Genomic DNA, 18239 nt, shown 5'->3' with positions numbered 1-18239 from the left:
CCTGAACTCACAACAAGCTGATTTGCGACTGTGCCATTTGCGCTTTGCAAATGTGTGGTGTTTGGTATTTTTGAACCACACGACAAAAGACTAAAATCCTCTTCAAAGCCAGAGGTGCGTGAAACGGTAAATTGACACCTGGCAAATCACACGTGGCGTGAGCGCAAGTGACACTGGCTGAGTGCAGAGAATGGATCTTTTTTTCCTTTCTTTTTCTTTTAGTGTGGGCACATGGTGAGACGCTGACTGTCATATTTTCTTCTGACATTCATAGATGTCACCCATCTGTTACAGTGTTCAGGTGGGGGAATGATTGGAATGTGATGTGGACAGATGCTTGATTCTGACTGTGTGGATTTGTACATTACCTTCCAAAACTGCGTCTTGATTTTTTGTTTTTAAATACAACCACAAATTTCTACTCCTTTTGTTTTGGACTTTGTGTCTTATCTTTGTGGGAAACTGGCATGGAAGAAGAGTGAGAGAGGTTTTAAAAAATATTCACAAAGTCTAGAAAGGTGACAGTATTCATTGCCATTTGATGTGATCAAAATAGCCATAGCAATAGATGGAAGCTCAGAAATGTACCTTTCATCAGTGCACTCACTACCTGCATTTCCAATGACTATATAATTGTGCAATTTGACATTTCAAAAAAAAAAATTGTGTAAAGGAGACGCCAAATTCAAACAGAAACTTACAATAAAAAGCTTTGCCGCCATGACGAAGTGTTTTTTTTTTTTTTTTTGCTTTGTTTTGTTATTGTCCATATGGAAATTGGTCTACTGGTAATTGCACAAAACAGATGTTACTACTGGCACAAACCACAAAGAAGACTGTGACAGGAAGTAGTTGGAGGAGGATGGAGTGAAATGCTTTTTATTTAAATGAATTATCGCGTGAACAAACTCATTCACGTTTGATTCTAATTGCGCCTCTTACTTAATGGAAGCACTGCGACGTTGTGTTTTTTGACATTAGCAGAATAACAAAGTTTCATGCTTCTCTTCAACGATGAGTATCATTGGTTTTAGCAATGATAGTTACTGTCAGGGAGCAGCGGGGAGATGGAGGCAGGATCTTGCACTCGAGACGTCAACGGGCCTATAAATGAGAACAAACTATAACCGTGACATAAACTGCAGCTCTCCTACCACGAAGCCACAGCGCCAACAACAACCCTTTGAAGTTGCCAGTATCTTCAGTATTATTTCTGTTTTATGTTTCGGAGATCAAAAACGGAGCAGAAAATTGTGAATGTGTCCAATCTCTGAATATGAATCTGCCAGGAACTTATTTGGCAGTAAATGATCTTCCGTCGCTGTGAACGCTTCACAACTCTCAACACTTCTGCAAGACATTTTGCGGCTGCTAAAAACTTGTTTGCAGTTGTCAAGTAAAATTAGAAATCATCTGTGAAGACACAAGTCACTTTGAAGTCAAGCAAAGGAAGGCTTCTGTGAAAAATCAAAGCTTAAACCCAGCAGCGTTTTTTTCTTCTTTTACATTTTTTTAAGCAGCAGCTTTGATTTCTCTAGAAGTCAAAAGATGATGGCTGATACAAAACAGACAAACGAAGCGTGGAACTTTGTCTAAGCCATTTACTGAGAAAACCGGCTATGCAGCCTCTGTTCGCCTGTGTGTGAATCACTTCAGAAATGTGATGGAAGCATTCAGACAGCGCTCAACTGACAGGACAGGCATCTTGATAGGTCGGTGATTTTTCTGGAGTTCCTAGAATTTCCAGGAAATTGAACCTGGGCGGAGGTTCAAGGTCCTGCATACAAAGGCGCAGGCTGAACTTTGTATAATGAATTCTTAGAAAGTCTTTTTTTTTTTAAACGGCATACTGTAAAGTTGACAGTATTCAATATTATATGATCGAAATAGCCATGGCAAAAACAAAAAAAGAGGAAACAATATTTAAATTCTTATGCTTTATTCACTTTGTTATATCTTTGTTTGCGACATGTGCTTTTTGTACAATTCAATCATTTTTGCTTGCATACTAAAACATTAGCAGGTAATATTTTAACGTGCAAAACAAACATGCCAATTAGAAACGGCAGAAAATATTCTATTTAGCAGTATTTGTATTTTTATTAAATGCTGTGTAAGTGTAGAATAAGTTTGCATGGCAACAGAACATTTGTTCAGAAATGGACAATATGTGCCGACATATTGTTAAATATTAAGTTAAGACAGAAGTCATCGTGCAAAATTAAACCTATATTATTACCAGCATCGGTTATTTCCTTTGTGTCCCTTTAGTAAGCTCAGGAAAACATGTGCTAATTAGAGAAAATTTGATGATGTGATGAATTCCACTTTCTTTCTATTTAATTTCTGCAGTCTGGCTTCTTCTGTCATTAATGTTGCTAATGTGCAATTTACTAAAACCACTACCAGACCCTTATGGTAAATCAGTCAGAAAACCAACTTTTCCTAATAAGAGTACTGATCTGAGTCAGTTGGTGTCTTTTTTTTCTTTTTCTTTCCTGACTGCATATTTTTAAACAGGTTTGGTAATCTGCATGCCATAGCGAAATATCTGAGTCATAAATTAGATAACAGGATGGATTTCTAGATAATTTTGGTAGACAGAACACATGTTGCTCTCTTACAAGCCGGCGGCAGAGTGAAGATCTGCAGCAATCATTTCAAGCCAAAATTGTTATAATTACTTTTTCCAAGTCCTGAGGATATACCTGCTGAGAGCTGCCACCTAAAATTTAGAAACATTACTTAAGACAAGCCCAAACCTGCTAGTCAGCTTCACCGGGCCTGTACTTGCAGTAAGTAGCTGGTATCCACAAAGCATGTATAAATAATCAGTAATTATGTTAATTTAACTACTTGCAGTTAAATTAATGTCAATTTATGAGGCTTTTAAAATACACATGTATGATTCGTGGAGAATCACTATTTGATAAGACTGTAAAACATAAAACAGTGTAAATATATAGAAAACTAATATCTTAAAACAAGACTAATGAGCAGAATTTTACATTTAAGAGGGGTGAACGTTACAGAAACCAAAGAGATGGGGGAAAAAACTCAGCAGAAATATGAATATGGCTGAACCAGCTTAAGTTTTTGTCCTAATAACTGTAGTTTGTCGAGAAAGTCCGGTTCATTTGGGGAGGTGTGAATTCAACTCTGTTGCGGATCAAAGTTTGGTCCTCCAAAAGACACCGGGTCTCCGTGTGGTTGAAGTGAACTCTGATGCGGTTCAAATGCAGAAATAAGTGGACTGGAGACCGCTCCAAAAGCAGGAAGTAAACTGCAGCGCACGGCATTCTGGGTCAATAGATCCAAAAACAAATTAGTGTGTCTAGCACCAGCAGGAGAAATGGCTCGTCATCTTGCACCGAAGAGAAACCCTAAACCTCTAAAATCTGATGCTACTCCATTTTTTATTTACATTTTGTGAAGAAGGAAGTTGCGCAGGTCATCTTCTCAGGTTATCGTGTCGTTTTCTTCAGTAGTTCTTGGTGCAGCGCCGCCACAGGCAAGGAGGTGAACAGGTTTTATATTAGTTTTTATTAGTTCGGTTCATCACAGTGCAGTGTGAAAGCGAACCTCACCAGCTGAAAATGTAATAAATGTTGCAACTTTGCTCCCCAGTCAAACTAAATCTACCGGACTACCCTGTGCAAACACCCTTATTCAGTTTTATCATCCTCAGCAGACTGTTGTCAAACACTAGCATGGAAAGCTCAGTTTAAATGTTCAGCAACAATCTGATCTCCATTGTTTTCTTCTCAATATGACTTGTAGTCGGGGGGGAAAAGTCACAAAGATGAAATGACTTCTAAGTCTCGGTTGGAATTTGTCAAAAGTCTCGACTCTACCACAGAGTTCACTGAAGTTGTTTGTTCACCTTGAAACCTGAACCTTCCTGCCACTCCTTGCTGGGTACAGTTGGTTCTTCCAGTCTGCTGTTACGTCATTTTTCACAGTGTGCTAAGAAAGAAACAACTTTATTAATAAACCTGACAATGAAAATGTAGACTTTATTTCCTTGGTGTGTTTCTATTACTCCCCTTTTAGCATTGCGCCAGTTCACCTTGACGTTCTATGTTTAGTTTACCCAGGATAAGTCAGTAGTTCACTGGAAAAACATTTTAACTTTTTAACTAAGCTTAAAAAGATTTTAAGACTCCATCTACTGTCTAGTATGTGTGTAATCTGGCTTTATTTTATGCTCTCATGTTGTAGGAAACTCATCAGATTATTGATGAATTTCCAACACAGCTCCATTGGGATTATGTTTGTAAATGGTTTTGTGCTTAAACTACTAAAGGTTTAGTGTTTCAAAGACCTTGTTCTGCTTGAGCACATCAGTGACTGACGTCACTCACGTAAGTTAAAAAAATTTAACATATGATAATTTTCTATCTAACATCTTTTTATCAGTTATTATTTAGCATTTCATTTGCCCTCCGAAAATTAGCTCTAAAGGCTAGTTTACATTACAGATGTAAGCTTTACCCTTGGAGTAATAAAAAATGTGAGGAACATTTATTTTTATGCTTTCAACTGGAAGTGTTTTTGTGATGTTGCAGCGAGAGAATGTTGGAGCTGAGCTGCATTTAATTTGTTTCCAATATGATCCAAAACCATTTAATATTTCATTAATTTGGAGAGACATCAATGTAGTAATTGTTCTGTTTTTATTGAAAAACAAAATCATTTTCTGTTAACTTTTTCAAAAAGTAATAAGCTCTCCTGATACTGACCAAACTTAAAATGTACTATTTCTGAACTGTGAATCCCATTTTCTGATAAAATCAAATTGTCTCAGAAGGATTTTTCCCACAGTGACATTCTGGTGTAAATATGTTCCTACTGGTCCACAGGTTGCCTATCTTAACATATTTTTAACATCCTATGGTTAATATTCCTCAGAACCAAACGATTAGACTGAAAACTTCAAAAGCAGTCTTTGCTTTGTCGATTTCACTTTAGATGTGGAATATTCCAGACTACACACCTGACAGAGTCTGTCCTTTGTGTTTGAGCCTGAATGACTGCGACAAGGCTTATCAGAATATTGGGAAGCACAGGGGATCCCTTAAGACCCGAGCGAGGCGGCGGTTCTGTTCTGTACTTCACCTGCTTGTAAACGTGTCGAGTGCTGAAGAGCCCAGCGCCTGGAAACACGTCCAGCTCCCTCTGTGTTGACGCGGTATGCCTCTGGGAGCGTGCTGAACAAATCAAACAGTTACGATAAACTAATAACTGCTGGGTAAAAATCCTGTGAGGCTTCCAATTATAGAAAATAAATTACATGTTCCAGATATTCAATAGGAGGCAAGTGTGTAAGCATAAGACTGAAAATACTGACTTTTATTGTTATTATTTATAGGCTTTACTCTTACGTCCCTGCCACATTACAAAACTATGTGCTTTGTGGTTAATCGGATTGACTAATAATTACCTTGAAATCCTACAGAAACTACAAAGCCGGGCTATTTTCATTTGTTTTACAAAGTGATATTGATTTGTGCTCTGCATGATTTTTATCTAATCACATATCAAATGGAGAACTGTGACTCACAATTAAAAGGACAGCCGTTATATGTTGGGTGCATTAAGGTGCATTTGTTTTTTACAGGCAAAATATATTAAATAAATTGACTGCAAAAAGTTACAGAAACTTAAAAAAAACCTAAAAGCAATATTTATATAAGTTCAAACTGCGTAGAAAAATATTACACCCCAATTAATTTGAATACTATTTAAACAGACTGTTAATTTAGTAGTCAAAACAAAAGGTGTGACTGTAGATGTGGCTAGCATTAGCATTTGACATGCTGCTCTCCAGCCTAGCCATTGAAAGCTAACATAAGTGAGTGTTTTCCTTCTCATTTGCCAGAGTGGCTGCTCAGGTACTGTTTTTGGTTGCTTAGTTACCAGTGCAGGCCTATCAATAATCAGATCAGCTTCAGAGTGGATATAGCCAACCTGCGACAAAGAAGTAGCCACCTGTAGGTGTGCAATAGTCTTATTTTTGGCACCGATACCGTGCTATGCTTTTGAGCTGCTTCATTTGAATTGAGCCAGAATGTCAATCATAAATCCAAGAACTCAATAGCTAAAATACTTTGCAAAACAAAAACCCTGCTGGTATTTTCATTTTTTTCCATCGGACCATGAAGTCACGTGTTCTAGGAAATTCCTGAAATGTGGGTGTAGCTTAGCAGAAATAGACCCACCTGTAAAATCTGTCACCACCGTCAAAAGAACAGCTTATTGTTTGAGTTGCCTTTTGTTAATTACATAACCAGGAAGTAAGCATGCTGTTCCCACAGTAACAACACTTTAATCTGCACTGGGAATGACTCCAGAGCTGTCATTTTACTTCCTGCATTTACAGTTCCCAGAAAAGCCGGTTCTTTCAAATGTTTTTTTTCTTAAACTATTGGTAAATTATAAATGAATCATAAAATCAAAATGTTTAAATTTATCAAGAAGCGGTCCTATAATGTATAGAAAACAGTTTTCCCTTGTACAAAGGATGAAGGAAACACATTAAACAAAACCACAAAACTATCTTGTTATAAACTGTGCCAAATGGACCAACTCTCATCCAAATGAATAACAGACAAATATTAGAGGAACACAATCTAGATGTTCTTCTCTTTTTGCCTGTGGTCCTTTAGAACCGTATGAACAAGTGTTGGAAGTATGGCTCTCTGCCCAGGGTGGAACAGCCTAGGGGAAGCATCACACTACAGAAAAAGGTTAGCTTTCCCTTGTTCCTCGAAAAAGTTTTCAGTTGCTTATTGTAAACTACTGTAAATGGAAATGGTGACAATGTTAGCAATAATATTGCTGTACAAAAGGTGTCTGAAAATGTTAAGTTGTTTTGGTTGGTTGAGCATAAACTGAATACTTCAAAACACAATAGATTTAAAATCTATTTGTAAACACAAAAACCAGCATTTCATTAATACACTGAGACAAAATCAGAATATCATTTATGGATCCTCAAGTGGAATGCATCCATCCATCTTCTTTACACCCTTTTCCTTTAGTGGGGTCGGGAGGTGCTGGTGCCTTTCTCCAGCTAACGTTCTGGGTGAGAGGTGGGGTCACCCTGGACAGGTCGCCAGTCTGTCGCAGGGCAACACAAAGACAGACAGGACAAACAACCACTCACACCTAGGGACAATTTGGAGAGGCCAATTAACCTGACAGTCATGTTTTTGGACTGTGGGAGGAAACCGGAGAAAACCCATGCATGCACAGGGAGAACATGCAAACTCCATGCAGAAAGACCGGGGCCGGGAATCGAACCCAGAACCTTCTTGCTGCAAGGCAACAGCTCTACCAACTGCACCACTGTGCATGGAATGATCCTTAAGTGGAAAGTCCTTATTTGTTGACAAGCTACTCCCATCCAAATTGTTCAGTGTTGGCAAATATAAAATGTAAAAGTGAGAAATTACAAGTAATTTAAATACGACCTGAAGATAAATTGAAAATAAGAACAAGTATCTACATGGACAAGGAAAAAAGGCAAAAAACTCCTAAGATTTTTAAATGAATTATTCATGTTTTTATGTTTTTGATATGTCCCAATTGAAAATTGGCTTCTTGCTGCATAAATTTATTCAAGAAGTAGGCACATTTTTAGTTGTATTTGAGGGAAGGAGGGCCGGGTTCATGAGTCGTCATGACACTGTTGAATTCAAATATTTGTCTTTAGAATAAATCATTGTTGTTGCTGCTGCGTTCAGGTGCAGAGTTCAAAGAAACACAAAATCCTGTTGTACTTCAAATTCTAAAGAATGCGTACAAAGTTTGACCGCATCGCTGCGCCCAGCCTTCTGCTTTCTTTGCTGCTTTCACCCTTTCTTTGGCTATAGTGTTTCTTTTCTCAGCTTGGCTTACGAAGCACTTTATTGTAGAAAAAGATCAGGCTCAGCATGAATGCTTTGTTTACAACAGAACACATGATTCACCCTTTTTAATTCTGAATATTTACGATTAAAAACATTGTCAGTAGCTTCATTTTCATTACAAATGAAGCTCGTTTATTAGCAAAAAGTGTTTCCATTGCAGTTTTGCTAAATACATCTGTTGGCTGAAAAGCCACCTGATCCTAACACAACAACTTTTTCTCGGAAAACTTGAATTTCTTCAAAATTTTGTTTCCCGTAAGCAATTAGATTTTTGTAATTTCAATTTGCTCAGTGCTATGGTCAATGGAAATCCAGCTCATGTAAGACTGATTCTGTCAACTAAAATGAAATCCCTGCCTTCAAGAGTTTGTTGTTCTGGATGTTTTGGACGTTGGAGTCACTTGATTCAGGTTTGATGAACTAAGCAATCGCCTCCTTCAGATGTTGACAGTGTCTGATGAAACTCTTGATTCAGGTGTGTGGATCCAGAGAACCTCACACTGCTGCTTTGCTGTTCTCCTTCGGTCCCATCAAGTCTTTGTCTTCCTCAGTACGCGGCTGAAAGGACACCGTGCCAATGACAAAACGTGATCTGCATAACCAACCTGAGCGCAGCAACGTAAACTGTTAATCAGATTTGGACTGGCAGCAACTCCAGCAGAACAAATTGGTTTACAGTTAACACAAAGTCTGTGGTGGGTTTGTTTACTTTCTCTCCAGAGGTCGCTGAAGGAGAACGAGAAGAATCGCCTGCTTTACATCTCATGTAAATCCTTTAGGCCTTGGACTTCTGCACATTGAAACAAGCTAATCAGGTTTTGTGCCCATCAGTACGTGTTGTTTTTCTGCCCACGGCTGCTTCCTCTCTGCTGCGCTTAATTTCCCTATGAATATGTCTTCCTTGACCTTCACCTTGACTGTCTCCTCTTGACCAAGGGGAACGGCCTCAGGGACAGGACAGTTGCGGGCGAGGGATTGGAACGGCCGACGTAATTAGTCTGATCACACTCGGACTGGAATGACAAATTAGAGAAGAGATCAGCAGAGGTGCCGGGAAGGGAATACAAGTCGAATGGGTTGTGTCTTTGGGTTAAGACCCTGGATTGGCAACAATAAGAGGTGATGATGCACCTGGGACGTGGCAGCTTTTTGAAAAGCGCTGTCAGCAGCCTGCTGAGAGACCGGGAATGTTTAAGTGAAAGCTACAGAAACCGTGTGGGCGAAGTCTCTGTGTCATGTGCTTGAACTGAAAAGTTGAACATAAAATGAGGCAACCCTCCACTCTGACAGATACCAATGACTTCAATTAAATTGAAAATATAGGAAAACATCAACCTTTAGATCAGATCCACAGTCACAAACACCGAATAAATTCCAAAGTCTTTTTGTCTGAGTCCAAAAGGATCTATGAGACTTTTTAAACAAAAAATACACAACTTGCACAATATGAAAAGAGACTAGTTTCTCTTTTCAAAATAAGAAAGATGGGAAAACCTTCCTAAGTGAAGCTAATGTGTATCTCTAATTAGAAATCACTATAACCTAGATACAACAGGTCCTGTTTGAAATTTTCTCACAATGGCGCCCCCAAGTGATGGTTTGAAAAAGTACACCACCTCGCAATTTTTTCCTTTGTTCTATGTTAAATCCAGAAGTTTCCATCCATTAAGAGATGGACGTATTTATTCAAATCAGACTGAACCTCTTTTGTTTTAGATCAGTTACAATTGACAAAAAATATTTCCATTTGCTATGTAGAAATTTATATACAGACTTCTCAGATTTTGAAAACATAACTACTTGACATTATTTCTCTTATTGTTGTGGCATATAGAAATAGAAATGAGATTTGTAATTCCAGCTGACCTAAAAGAAGATAAATTTGATTTACTTCAATTTAAGAGAGTGAGGGGGAAACAAAGGTGAATGTGTCAGAAAATGAAAACTACTGGTTTTACTTAAATGTCGCTCTTTGAGTTGATGTGTTTCTAACTGTATGGATTGTACTTGTGAAAACATAATCTGGTTTAAATTGACTTATTTACTTTAGCTTTTTAGTCTGAACCAAACAAATCTTTCAGTCCCACTTCTCCAACCAGATTGGGAAAAAAAAGTTTAAAATGCGTGCATGTCAAGTCCTGCAATAAAATCTCTTTATTCTTCCTAGAGATCTCCTTAAATTAGCCTTTTTTTCGCGCGCGTGTGTGTGTGTGTGTGTGTGTGTGTGTGTGTGTGTGTGTGTGTGTGTGTGTGTGTGTGAAGTGCAGGATGAGTCACCAGTTTTAAGAATAGCCTGGCTCTCTTTTCAAACCCCCCTTCCAGCCTCAGTTGGCCCTTTGCTTGTCTTGCTTCCTTCTTTTCTTCCACTTTTATCTCGGGAAGTGCAGTCACAAAAGTAAACAACATCACAGCGAGGCTGTGAAACTGGTTGTTTTTTTTTTGTTGTTTTTTTACTGATTTGAAGCTGGACGTCACTGTAGTCTTACAAGCAAAATCTATTGTGAATCTCCCAAAATGTTGTGACTTATCAAAGGCCTTCTAAAAAATGTAGTCCTGAAATGTCATCAATCAACCTGAACATTACGATTAAAAATAAAATGTCTGCGTGTTAAGTTTTAAAAAGCAAAGAGTCAGGCTAGATGACAACTCAAGTTTATCTTTCCTCCACATTCAGTAAGGTGGATGTCAAGGAAGTAAAAAATTTATTTATTTATTACTTATTTAAATACAACTGGCAGGAACTCTGCCAATTTCACACCTCCTCAACAAATTATGCAACTTAAAAATTACAGAATAAAAAGAAAAAGTCTAGTTTTGCTCTGCTTTTTAAACGTTGGACCTTTGCAGCCCAGCTGAGTGTTTGGATTCCATTTTATTTATTTTTTTGCTTGCCCCATTCAGGCTGTAGAAAAGTTCATTCATGAATTGATTAACCTTGTACAACCAGTGTCAGAGCGTTAGCCAAGATTCTGCCTTGTTTATGATTTAGTTCTTTTTTAAAAACATTTTTATTTAGCTGAAGTTAAATAAAATCGATTGCTTTCAGACCAAAGCAATCAATTTAGTACCTCTGTTTGCCACGTATTCTAACTAAAAATCTCGTTAGGTGAAGTTTCCAAACTACATTATAGTTTCTTTCTTCTGCCTTTGTAAAGCTGCAGTATGTGACTTTTATTAAAAAAAACTTTTTTTTTTACATATTTGTTATTACTATCATCATGTTGTGATAGTATATTATGAGACAGATAAACCGTGAAAAGATTGAGCTTTGCCACCTTGAAGAAATGTTAGAAACAATCAGAGCCAGGAGGCGCGTCCTAGCGCTGTCAATCAGCATTGTGAATGTACTGCTAAATGTGCTAATGGCAAAGCAGAAAAACACCTCATTGGTGGTTATGCTAACTAGCATTAGCATTCACTACAGGCTCTGCTCACGGGGAATTGCCATATTGTAGCAGCGACTAAGGGGAGGAGGTATTGATTGACAGCACCAAGACCCGCCCCATGGCTCTGATTGGTAGAGGCAGAGCTCAGTTTTTTTCCCCCACATGTCACTAAACTCACTATACTGTCACAACAAGGTGACACTTTCAACAAATATTAACAAAAAATACTTAAAAAAAAGATGCATACTGCAACTTTAACCGTACCTTTTAATCGTCAAAGTTAACTTACTAGCTTTATAAAAAGTCTAAAAATTCCAAGCGAAACGTGACAGAAGTGATTAGCAAATTTCACGCGCCGCGCGTGTCGTCTACTTTCTATTTAAACAGGCAAGCCGTTGGATTTGTTTGGCTCCGCTCCTCCCTGAAATGAACTCATACACGCATTCCACTCAACAGTCGATTTATGCCCCACATTGTGACACAGATGGTAATCGGATGTGGCCATGACTGGCATTTTAATAGAACTCTCGCCTGAGCGCAGTGCAGAGCTTATAGAGGAAGTAGCATGAATATGTTTGCGTGTGTCACGGTTTTTCTTTTTTTTCTTTTTTATCCTCTACTGCATTCTGTTGCCGTTCGGATAGAATGTGCCTGGAATTCTGATGGTTTAATTGAAACCTGTTTTATCCCCCATTTACCACACTCATCTGTTGAGGATTATAGAGGAGGACAGGAGGCGAGGGAGTCGGGGCGGAGGAGAAAGGCGATAAGAAGATTGGAGGGAAGAGGCCAGGGAAAAGAGAAAACACTGGCAGGAGAAAAATTGGAGATAACAATCATGGGGTTTACAGGTGCATAAAATAAATTACATGTTAGAACGTTTGTAATTACAGTATGAGAGGAAAATGTAACTCTAATCTGAATGATTCTGTCATTTTACAAATGCATTTGGAACCAAGTAGTGGGTTTTTGCTGTGGATTTGGCATCGCGTTTGTGTTTATTGGAACATTTCTCTGGGAAACAAATCCCTAAACAATAAGATCATTTTCCAGTCAGTGATCCTAAAAACTCTACAGAGTGAGATGTACAAAGACTTGTCTAAATCTGTGACAAGGAGACTTGTGTGGCTTCTAGCAGCTTTCATGAGACCACCTACTCTCCTGTAGTAGCTGGATGTCTCTATGAGTCAGCTAGAATTACCAGACACTCCCATTAAGAGAAGCTCTTCTGCAATGATCAGAGCCGAGGTGAAAAAGTAAAAAAACAACCATGGATGTTTTTATATAATACCACAGCTAGGAGCTTTAGCTAAGTGCTGCTCCAGGATCACCTTTCTACATGTCTGATGGAGTAACTACAGCTAAACCTTACCAAATCCTTAAAGGGCCGGTATTACGTACTTTCCAGCCACACATACAATTTTATGGCATAATCAAGTAACTATGTTACCTTCAGTTGTTATAAAAATGCAGTGTATATCAAATATCACTTAAAAGAAATGTTGACTTTGTAATTTAAAGGCTTGAAATTGGGCCTCTGTCCCTTTTAAGAAGCTCCTCTTTTTGAAACTCCACTTTTAAGAAGTCATCACAACATGGCTCCTTTATTAACCCTTTAACGTTTTTATCAGCGCTGCACTGAATAGTAACTCTCAGAAGCTCGTAAACTTGGAAACTGCAGCTCTGAGGCGGAGTTATACCTCGAAGGCGGAGCTAGGTTCAACCAGGTGTTTTACACAACTGAGTGGTTGCTATGGGAGATTAAAAGATTTCTCAAACATGCATGAAATAACCATGGTAACACTCCAGGTACATTTTTGATGATGGATTAACTTTATAACATCATGCAAAGCTCATCTAAAGTTGATTTCTACGTATTAATTTAAATTATTTCACTCAATGTTTTTTTACACACCAGTTGAGCAAATAAACATAATCTCAGTTATAGGCAATAGGTTTAAGCCAACAGCTTTGTTTTGTTTTTTGTTTTTTTTTTGTATTTTTTAAAGCCAGACCTTGGTAAACCTGTCTGAAGTTTCTGGAAATGAGTAAGATAAGAACAGCCTTTTGATTAGATGTACCTGAACAGTGAGAAGCCACAAATACAATGCAATAACGCCCTAATTCCTAAAACTGCTGCCAATGCATTTCCTGAAGGAAACCGAAGAACATGTTAAAAAGCAGTGAACAGGCAAAGCAAAAGATGTACAAATTTAAAAATGTACCTTTCCAACCTCCACGCGTCGCATTTTCCTCTGTGTGAACGTCGCACGCGTCTTCGAAATGATGCTTGAGTAAAAACATGGCCTCCTGCGTTAGCCGTCTGTTACCAAAAACAAAAACTGTATGTACGTGTAGTTTGAATGAGAAATAACACTATTTTACCATCTTGAAACTCATGGCATATTCACAATAATGTCAAAACAGAACAGCAACCAGATGTTGCACTCTGAAGCAAACATTATGTGCAAACGAGAATTCACTCAGTTAGATAAATGCCCTACAGGGAGCAACAAGGTGGATTAAAGTCTGCCAGCTCCGTGTGTGTCTTAATTAAATATTTGCAACACGATTCAAGAGGAACCAAGTCCTATTTTACATCAATTACACCAAGGCCACTTTCCAAACAAACCACCAGTTCCACCTTTTAATATAGACAAAACGTTTTCATCCTATTATAACCCATTGTTAACTAGACAAATCGTATAACACATGGGTTGTGATTTCAAAATTTGTTGACACAAAATGAGGATGAACGCTGAAAAAAAATTGGGAAAATCAACTTGCATATAAATTGCAAAACAAAATCGAACACTTTAATTATCTCCTTTTGGCCACCGAACGGCACAAAATCCTGTATTTTAATTTCACATTTTGACATTTTGTTTTGTTTTTGTTTTTCATTACTGCCTCCTGATGAGAAAATCCAATTAGACCAACATGAGCAGATCATAAAACAGAACCTAGCTGTGAAATTGTTCATACCAGCCTCTTCCACGATGATGCTTCTGTCACAACAACCTCGACTGTCTTTCCTCGAAGACCTTTCGCCCGTCGTTCTTTGCGGTGAAGGAATAACCCGTCAGAATGTCGTATCAGAACAGAAACGGGTGAAAACAGAACACCCCGAACCCCCTCGGACCCCCACCAGACGAACACGAAGTGTTAATGAAGACTGTCAGAGCAGGTACTTATGAGTCATCACCTGTGAGCCCGCTCCAGTCACAGCAGATTAATCTCAGTGATTGCTGGTAGCGCACTTGTGCAATTCGTTGGGTTTATGCCACCGTTGTATTTCATCCTGACATTGAGCTGTTCTTGAGTGTGTCTCTTAGTTGTGTGTTTGCACGAAAGCCGTGACTAATTACATTTGCTTCAATTAGTAACTTAGGGAGCGGATACAATTTTGTAACTAATATGAGATACTTAAAACTGAGGGCTTGTCCACACATAGCAGGTTTTTTTAAAGGGCCAGTACTATGTGTTTTCCAGGAACATGGTGCCATTTTATAGCATAATCAAGTAGCTATGTTACATTCGGTTGTTGTTCACCCAGGTGTTTTGGACAGGTGAATGGTTTCCATGGAGATTCAAGGATTTCTTAAATATGCATAAAAGAATCAAGGCAACACTGTATGTTTTTGAGGAGAAAATAACATAACACGAAATAACGCTCAGTCGTTTTTACATGACACTGCCAATCACAATCCTTCAAAACAACCACGACTTCCTGTTGGGAATTAAACATTTCACAAAGATTCATTTATGTGGACTGACAAAGAACTACTTTTAAATATCGCATTAGAATATAAAGTTAATAATAAAACACAAGGCAATGTCGACTGGGAATCATGGTACAGTATTTGGATGTTGAACAACATCGTGACTCCATTTTGGGAGGGATACCTGGTGTAAAACAGCTCACCTCCTGTGAGTCTTTCTCCTTTGTAACTCAACATTTTGGAGCAGTTGGACTTATTAAAAAAACAAAAAAACAAGCAAGTGTCTGAACCAACATAAAAATCAGCACCTCTCAGATAGCAGTCATCTTTCCTCCACTGAATGGCCAAACGCCGGTTACATTATGTGACTTATACATTTCTGGTTTCTGACGTCCAAACGCAAAGACAAATGAGGAGAATTCGCGCTGATCAGAGCTTTCATTATCGATTGTTTTTAGTGATACTAAACGGACGTAACGTGTTCCCTGAGAAGGCCTCAGTTAATTGCATTATGGGTAAAAGGAATGGGGTTTTATGTAATTTTTAATTATTGTAAAACCGTTTGTCACTGTAAATTTAAGGTTTGATCAGGTATGTCATTAAAAAAAACCATACGTCATTATGCCTGACACCAACAGAATCTTTAACCTCGTCTTAGTAGCCCGATGCTCCCATTAAGATTATAGACCATGAATGTCAAAGTCAAAAAGGACATTTAACAAGGGAAAAAGACCTTAGAAATGGAATTATGGCGTTTTGAAGTTAAATTGAATCTCGGTAACTCTGTAATTTAATCTTTTGTTCAATTGGACAGAAACTGAGTGTAATCTGTCTTCATAGCTGCCTCACTTTGTCCTCTATGAACAACACAAACTGACCACACTGTCTACATTCACGTGTTAGGCCTCAGCAAAAACGGATAGAAGAATTACTTTTGGAAATTTACGACAAGGACTATTTTTGGCAATGCAAAACTCAAAGAACTATAAAGATAAAACAAATATATGATCATGTGGGCTTTTCTTCAGGACTAGAAAGTCTCCGTCTGCATCTTCGTTTCAAATGGTAGTGTAGTTTCTCAGTCCCGTCATCGTACTAGTCTAATCAGAAACAGCCAATGAAATCATGCAATTTCAAACTTTCTCCGCTGAGTCTCAGTATGGTGTTAGATTGTATTGATTTAAGTTGCTTCTCAGATGGATTTTCTTTCTGTAGAGACTTCAGGGTGCTTGGTTGAATCTTTTTGAAGAACTTTGACGTTTTGCACAGCTGTGCCCCCCAGTGTTATGCCTCGTTTACTGGCGCTACACTTGGTTTGTGTTGAGTTTTTGCTTTAAAGAATGCCCTATTTTAAAGATTTCTGTCCACCTCCAGGCTGCCTTCAGGTACTACTCAGTCCAAAACTAAGCCAGTTATTTTATTTTTGCTGGTTGTGTTTATTGAATGCTGAAACTATCTAAAATGTTGAATTATAACACATTATTTTATATATATCATTATTTGTCTAAAAGTTCTAAAGTTTTATCTACAATGTAATAAAAGTGAACCTTTAAGGGATGTAAAATCAAACTGAAATTGAAGAAGAAGAAAAAAACAGGGAAACTAAACCCAAACACATTTAAACATTTTGTTTAGTTTTTAGAGGGAAAGAGCAAAAGATTAGAAAAGATCTTCAAAAGAAAAAGTAACGTTAAACAGTCTCTGATAAGAACTCCTGGTTTATGTGGTTACGTAAGGTGGTTTGGCTCAATGTCCTCCTGTGATTTCCTGCCAAATTTGAGAGTGGATGTTTATATAATCATCCATCTTAAGCATTTCAGGTTGTTCAGTGATGAGTCCCTTGTTAGCTTGTACAAGGGGATGTCTGAGTGTTTTCTAATAAACTGGTCACAGATGCCATGTTTTTTAATTACATCTCCGGCTGACACAGAATAACAATGAAAGAGAGATGGAGTCGTGTTGTGATCTAACAGCCGACATTAATTTCTTTCTTTTATGATCACTTACTGTTGTTGACTTACATGCTTTATAATGCCAGACAGAACATTATAGTGGATCTATTTTTTTTTCCTCATTGCTACGGAGAGTAAAGGTAAATTCAAGCATACATAATCTGCAAAAGATTTATCATCTTTCATATATTTCTAGCATAAGTACTAAACTCAGGTTGCATATTTTTGCTACATCATTTCTGTACATGCTAAAGAAATATTATAATGTGATTTTGTCTCATTGTGTGCTATGCAGACACTCAGTCTGCACTGAGAAAGATCAACCAAACTTGACATGTTGAAAGCTTGAAGTGGTAACGACAGCAAAGGAGTTTTACCTATTTTGAAATAATTCAGCTAGTTATTATCTGACCATTTCAGGGAACTCGTATAGAGATGGCATAAGCAAAATAATTTAATTCCCAAGACAATGTGGAAGAAAGGATTTGAAAGGATTATCTCCAGTGGTTCTATTATTGATGTTGCCAAAAAGACAATTGGCTGACCCGTGTCGCATTCCTGCCTTTTTAAGAAGTCATTAATCTACCCGCATCAAATTCATGCGTATTCTTATGAGCCAGCAAACTGAGCTTTTTCTTTTTCAATCCATTAGAGAAAATGGAAACAAAATGCCTGCGATGTCCAATCATTTGCCTGCCATCGTTCATTCTCATTTTAGACGTTCAATCAAAAGGCAATCATTGTTTATTTGCGATCATCCGTCCTAATCTATTCAACCCTCTCCGACGTTCGGACGGTTTGGGAGATAAATTTATGAGATCAGACGGAGGCCACTTAACATCCACAAATATCACAAATCTGCCCTCTATAACCAATGATGGGAGATGATGAGCCAGATGAACCGAATTATTGCTTTGAAGATGAAAAATATACATTTGTCCTTCTCACACAGCCCCACTCATGCACAAAACACGATGGTGGACAAGAGCTGTATACTAAGCGCAGAGTTGTTTCACACCGATATTCCCAGGAATATCAGTGATTGTAGGCTGGAGAAACACAATATATTATGTTCTGCTGCACTTGAACATGAAGTTAAAAAGACTATAGGTTAGGACTATAGATTACACTTTTTTAAAAAATGTATTAAGATGGAATTATAGGAATGTTCCTTTAGAAGTTAGTCTTACACCAGAATCTTCATGTCATTCACACGTCATTACGTCGTTTCGTAATGTTTCCTTCTTTCCTTTCCTCCCTGTGTTT

This window comes from Poecilia mexicana, unplaced genomic scaffold (genome assembly GCF_051168715.1).
Source record: "Poecilia mexicana isolate PSO_F unplaced genomic scaffold, ASM5116871v1 scaffold_18, whole genome shotgun sequence".
Lineage (NCBI taxonomy): Eukaryota > Metazoa > Chordata > Actinopteri > Cyprinodontiformes > Poeciliidae > Poecilia > Poecilia mexicana.
The sequence above is the reverse complement of the archived record's forward strand: the minus strand, read 5'-3'. Positions refer to the sequence as shown.